This window comes from Dipteris shenzhenensis, chromosome 11 (genome assembly GCF_047967505.1).
Source record: "Dipteris shenzhenensis isolate YYH24624 ecotype China chromosome 11, Dip_SZ_1.0, whole genome shotgun sequence".
NCBI lineage: Eukaryota > Viridiplantae > Streptophyta > Polypodiopsida > Gleicheniales > Dipteridaceae > Dipteris > Dipteris shenzhenensis.
In genome coordinates, this window is record NC_141606.1 from 7783987 (window position 1) to 7790253 (window position 6267).

Below are 6267 nucleotides of genomic sequence, written 5' to 3' on the forward strand. Positions count from 1 at the left end.
CACAACCTGCCAGAAGATCGCATAGCAGAAGTAGCACAAGATGCTCCAGAGCAAACAGCAAAAGTAGCACAAGATGCTTCGACTCAAAATTGCACACAACAAGACATTGGTGGCTTTGACATTGCCCTGATTGGACGTTCTTGAGTGCAGGAAAATCCAAAAGGGGATGATGTGAGAACATGAACTCAAACATAGAAAGTCCACTTTAGCCGGGAACCTGGCTAGTTGCCCTCGTTCTCATAGGTTGAAGGTTCAAAGAAAACGAACAAGTCGCCCAATTAATCAAATCAACCGCAAGACAACCACCGTTAGGAATGACAAGCAAAGAGTAACAATTGTAGAACCAACGCCTCCAAATTTCTTCAATGAATAAATGGATTGTTCGAGTGATAACAGGAGGACCCTTTATTTCGACTCAAACAATTCAACTCTGCAAGAACAGACTTGCTAAGAGGTCTGGTCAAAGCCAACAATCACGATAGAAGCCAACGAGCTCGATGATATCGAGACATAAACACAATGACAATAGTTTTTGGAAAAGCACGAAGGAAAATCATCCTAACAAAGATTGTTCTCTATATGTTCATGCAAAACATAAACGATTGAAGCTAAAAGACTGAGAGGTTCGAGTCGCATATCAAAGAGAAAGAGATTGTGTCCAAACAATCAAATCACTTGACGCAAGAAAGGGTTGACTTAGAGAAGAAACTTGTGATAATGTCATAGAGGTAGAAGTACGAGTGATGGAGATGTCGACAGAAGAAACTTGAAAAATCAAATGCAAGGACGACGAGATGCAAGAATCGATGAGACTGCTCCATAAATGCAAGGATGCAAAAGGAGATAGGAAGGGATAAGGAAAGAGCAATCAGGAAAACACTCCATCTAGGAAACTTTCTTTAACCAAAGCATGAAAGAAGCGCTTTAGACAGGAAAACCGTCTGGTTGTTATAGCCTGCCCAAAAAATAAAAACAATTGTCCCACTTTTTTTCCGCTTAAGGGGAGGTCTTTATAGTTACGAGTTGCAAAGCGAAAAAACATTTGCCATCGAATTTAACCGTGTCCCCATTTTATCACGCCACGATTGGTTGCCATCCACGTTTGCTTGTCCTATCTCAATGGTGGGAGAGTCCGTTTTGGCACATGTGCGGGTGGAGAAGAAGTGCGACTTTGCATCATTCTAATTCAACTCGTTGCCCTGCCATTACTTCCAAATGCAGCGTTACTTTGGACGCATACAATTTGGCTCTGTCATCTTATATTGTGCACAGTATCTTCGTCCCAAGCTTATGCACTCGTAGGTGGTAACGATCGTTGGAAGGATGGGAAGCTCAAAGGCATCGGTTGATTCCATGGATACGAGGTCACTCCACCAATCGAGATTGACATTCTCTACATTCACACAATTTTTCTTTCTGTCTTTCTGTTTGTTGTCATTGGAATTGCATTTTGGAATGTTGCCGGCATGTTGTTTGTGTTGTATGGGGTGCTGACATGATGCATCAAATACTGTGACACAGAGGTTGAGAAAACAAAGAAAAGCGTAGCTGATGTTGCTTCCGCAGAGGTCACTTCGGGTGCTATTCAAGGTGGAGGTGGACGCAAGTGGAAGCGATCACTGCAAGTACCTGCATGTGGATTTTCTCGGTACACCATGTGGAGGCATTGAAGATTGCCAATTGAAATGGGTTTGCAATCACGTGTGTAGGCGAACTAGTTTCGTATTCTGCAACCTATCTTTAACCTATTAACCACGGAACCCAAAAAAAAAGGAGAGGACACGTGGCAGCTTGGAGGAGAAGAGCTTGCCATGTGTCACAAAGAAGGGGATCTTGGATGGAGGCTTGGAGGGGGAGGAGATGGAAAGACAAGAGGCAAGCTTTGGGGAGGACGTGGAAAGACAAGAGGCATCTTTAGGGGTAAGGAGGAGATAGAAGGTCAATGGAATGGAGGAGATGGAAGGTCACCTTCGGGAGGAAGGAGGAGATGGAAGGTTGATGGAATGAAAGGAGGAGATGGAAGGTCTCAGAGCCATGGGTTAAGACTTAGCCAAAATTTAAGAATCAAAGATCCACCTTCAGATGGGGAGTGGTTGAGGATGGTCATGCATCTTTACCTATGTAAAGCACGGGTTCAGTACTTGTAGTATCAAGACGTCCTTGTCGGCTGCACGGATAGCTATTCCAGTGGGCATGGTACAAGGCAAACGGCCAGTGAGGGATGGTGCTCCGTTGAAGGAATCTTGTATCCAGTCGAAAAACGTTAAGGGGAGCTTTCAAGACCGTGGCTTCCCCGGACTACGCTAAGGGTAAGTCCCTTAAAAGTCGGTCTCCGTTTTCTCTCGCGCCTCTATAGTTTTGTTGGTTTGTGTGCACAGTAGTGTGAAGGATTGGAGATGGGATCATCTTTTAACATCTGGTTACTTTCTCAGTTACAGAAAATCCTACGCGAAAGAGGTACCTGTGGCACATTAAAGTGCATACTCACCTCATACGTAGGTCTTGCAAGCGAAGGAGTGGATTTCGAGGATTACACACGGGAAAGTGTCGTCTGTTACATATCTAGGCAACGTAGAGTAGTCCTCTTTGATCATCGTAACACTGGAAATCGGAGTTGTCTATATACCGTTTGCAACATGGAGTATTGGCAGCCTTTGTCATTCACATGAAACGAGAACCACATGTTGTGACTGCATTAAGATGATAATATCGAAAGCCTTATAAAATGCAAACCATGTGGAAATATATTAATATGCAAGCCCTTTTAAAATTAGTGTCCATGTTCGCTCCCCTTCTTATAATTCGATGCATTCTGAAGCATATTTCTTTTTGTGAAGCAAATCGAATTTGAAATGCATAACACCCACATGAAATAATACACAAACAATAAAGTGTCCCCCCCCCCTCCAAACAAACTGTTGATTTCATTTGATTTATAACATTGTATGCTCATGCATTATAATAAAATCCAGAGCTTCATTGTGCCACTTACGATGCCTAAAATCATTGTACCCGTATCTAGCAATTATGAAGGCATTGCAATCAGACGAGTGCATGTTTTTAAATGAGAGCAATGTCCCAAAAATTCCCCTGCAACAAACAACCCCGAACCCAAGGGGGTTGGTGCCAACCAATCATAAAGTTGGTCATTCAAATGCACTCTCGACCTTGAAAATAGCGGAGTTATCAGAGTATGTCAATTACCACTTCTCATTCGAGGGCCATGTCATGGCTAAGTATAGAACTTATAAAGCAAGAGATGCAACTTATGCCACATACATGTGAGCCGATCTTACCGACTTTAAGTGCTATGAAATAGTGACTCTACATGTTCCCCACAATTATGTTTGAGGGTCCCTCCATAGCAAAGAAATGCCTCGGTGGTGGTGAAGGTGGAATTTGTGATGTGTCTCTGTGTGTGGATGCAACAACCAATGTTGTGAAAGCAGAGCCTTTTGATGGCACACTTTATTTTATAGCTGAGACAACAATTAGTGTCTACGTTCCATGGGTCATGCAATAAATGCAGAATGGGAGAGTCTCTTTCACATTCATGAATCAAAACAATCGCATTCGTGGTAGTAAAGATTGATCTTGATAGCCCTACATTTGAACAAATAATTATAGCAGACGGGCCTAACCCCAAAGATCGCGCCATAATTTTGGTTACCGTGACTTCACGTGCTTACGTACATCTGCAGATTACAGCTAAGGAGGGAATTGTTTGCAATGGTTCACCAACTCGGGGCACCTACCTTCTTTGTTACTTTTTTCGCTGCAGAGATGTGGGAACCACTGCTAAGTGCTTATCAAAATTGCAGGATCCTCTACGACAACCCTCACACAATGAGACACAAAACACCATCCACGACATGATTCGATCAGACCCCAAAACAATAGCCCACTACTACATTCACAAATTCCAAGCTATGAAATGCTTGCTGAAGCAGGACGATGCAATCTTAGGAACAATCCTGGACTTCTTCTTCATCAAGGAGTTTCAAAATAGAGGGAGAAAACATGACCATGGTTTGTTATGGAGCATTGATGCACCCATACATGAGTCTTCAGATAACAATGTCAGCATTCATCAACAAGTACATCACAACTGATGCATCGCTCCTAATTCCGAACATTCAAACACATAGGCATTGGAAAACATGCAAGAAACAAAGCAAAATCTATAGGTTCGGATTCCCATGACCACCCATGATGATAACACAGATTCTTGAACCTCTACATAGCAGCATCAACCAACTGTCATCCTACAAGCTAAAAAGGAGATTGATTGGTTCCTTGCTGATGCAGACAGATTGGTTCCTTGCTGATGCAATCATCAACAAAACGACACTTGACTTCGATGCATTCTTGCGAGAGCTTGCAATATCCAATATTGAGTACATACTTACACTGCGAAGCTGAATCACATGGCAACATTCTTGAAGAGGCACCCGAAGGATCTATACACTAACAACTTCAACCCTACGGTGTTAAAGCTATGGCAAGCAAACCCAAACATCCGATGAAACCCCATGGTGCAGCATCGTATTGTAGATCACACATCACAAAGAATGATAAAGAAACAATCAATGATGTCCGAGAAACTCTTATACTAAGCATGGGAAACAACAAACTAGCAAACGGGCGCATTAGAAAGATTGGGAATGCTATACTCAATGCACAACACATCAGCGTGCAGCAAGCTGCCTACCTATGCCTATCACTACCTCTCACAAGTGCAACTAGATAGTTCTACTACATTAACACAAGCGCCCTTGGTGAGCGCACAAATAGAATCAAAACTGGGCAATAGACTGATGATGACCTAAACATTCTAAACAACCACCAAACAAACATATGGTGCCACATATTTTCTACACAAACACTTCAAAAAACAAACACAATGAGTATGTCTTTGACACACTCAACACACAACCACGTGTATTACAAGCCACACATATTAGACAAAGATCATGCAATAAATCCATCAGCATCCCTGTGGACCCAAGGCTGAGAGTTGGGCTGCACAAAGAATCACGACTCTAAGAAGGAATGAGTGTTGAAATCTATTCTGGCAACCTCAACACCAATGACAGGATGGTGAATGGTGCAGATGGCATATTCAGAGCTAGCAGCAACAACTCAAAAGTATCGGTCATTTGGATCGAGTCCAATGACACACAAATAGGAAGAAAAATAAGAAGTGAGAATAGGTTCCTATATAAACAGGGGACACCGCAGCGATGGACTCCCATTCTACAAGTTGTTTGAGAGTTCCAAGTTGGAAAGAACCACCTCAATAACATCATACGTAAGCAATTTCTTATGCAACTAGCAACTGGCCATACTGTACACCGCTCACAAGGTCTAACCATGGATGCGGTTGCTTTCATCAAGATGCATGGATTCGTTTACACTACTATTTCTTGTGTACGCAACCCCTCCAAACTCTTCCTTCTCTCCAAGTTGGAGCACAAGCATATCAAAGTAGACCCAATGGTCCAACGCAAATGGAAATTCAAACACGACGACTTTGCTGATGAAGCATCCGAAACAAATACACTCCAATCTCTAAACATAAGGTCCTTGCCTTGCCATGTGCAAGACATTCTCCATTGTGACATCAGGCTCGCCTACAAGGGTTCTCTGCTTGCAAGAGACAAGAGTCAACGGTACCGATCTAGTGCACATTCTGGCATTTCGGCACTCTTCCATCAGTAGTAGCATTGGTATCACAACCTACTACAAAGAATCACTTTGCCCCGTACACATGACACAAAACTACAAGTGCTTGTTCATGATCTTCCATATGAAAGAAAGCCACGAAATCACCATTATTAATTTGTACAAGGCATCGGGTGCAAGTGCAATGACTTTGCTTCAACATCTACAAAATGTGCCCCAAATCATCCCCCCCACAACACACATACGCAGTGGGAGACTTCAACATTGACTACAGTATATTCTCTAACGCCAAACAACAACTCCAAGACTTTATGTCTCACTACAATCTAACACAACTAATTGCAACACCCATGACAATCTATGGGTCTACTCAACCATATCTGGACTAACGTGACATTCCCCCAAACCAAAATAGGAACAAGGGTTGTCTATTGGTCTGACCACTCCCTACTTTTCATGACATTGGATTCCATCTAGCTACAAAACTCTTTCAAACATGTACTTTGCATACTATGTGCCTAGCTCTCCACATGCAAACAAAATTCAATAAACACAACACACAACCATGCATTATAAATCTAC